Source organism: Periophthalmus magnuspinnatus, chromosome 19 (assembly GCF_009829125.3).
Source record: "Periophthalmus magnuspinnatus isolate fPerMag1 chromosome 19, fPerMag1.2.pri, whole genome shotgun sequence".
NCBI lineage: Eukaryota > Metazoa > Chordata > Actinopteri > Gobiiformes > Gobiidae > Periophthalmus > Periophthalmus magnuspinnatus.
Window position 1 is genome coordinate 27,715,018 of NC_047144.1, and position 805 is coordinate 27,715,822.

Consider the following 805-nt stretch of genomic DNA (forward strand, 5'->3'; position numbering starts at 1 on the left):
ACTACCCTTTCAAACCATTTCTTATCTCTGGCAAAGATCTGAATCTCACTATCTTCAAAGGAGTGGCTAGTGGCTTTGACATGGAGATGTAGAGCAGACTGGGGTCCAGAGGAGCTCTTGTGAGATGTTGGTACATTCTCTTATGGAGTAGCTGTTTCGTTTCTCAAGTGTGACGCTCACTGCACTCTTCATCACAGTAAATGGAGTAGACCACATTACTTTGCTCGGGGTTTTGTCCTTTGGGTCAACCAGTTTCTGTCTTGAAGTGTTAGTAGGTTTGAAATAGACCTATGTCAGTAAATATATTATTAACATCTATAATCATTTATAGATGTAACAATTTATATCTATAAATTGTTTTTGCATTTTTTTTTGCATTTTTTTTTATATGAACGTTCCCTCATTCACTCAGTCTCCACCATCACTTAAAGCATAAATTGATTTCTGGGAGCACTTTTCTTTCACACAGAACTGCAGAACTACGGAGCGCGAAATCCGAGACAAGTTCAGACAAACGCGTTTCGGTCTAATGCCACTCTGCTATTCTGGTGTCCCGCTGATCGTTCTGTCACCGATACGTAACTCATGCGTGACTCAAGTGTGGATGTGGAAGTGTGGACACCGACGCAGCACGTATACAGTGACGTACGATTCCTCTCTCTCTCTGTCTCTCTCTCTGTCTCTCTCTCTGTCTCTCTCTCGCTCTCCCTCTCTCTGTCTCTCTCTCTCTCCCCCCCCCCCCCCCTCTCTCTCTCTCTCTCTCTCTCTCTCTCTCTCTCTCTCTCTCTCATAGAGAAGACTCTAT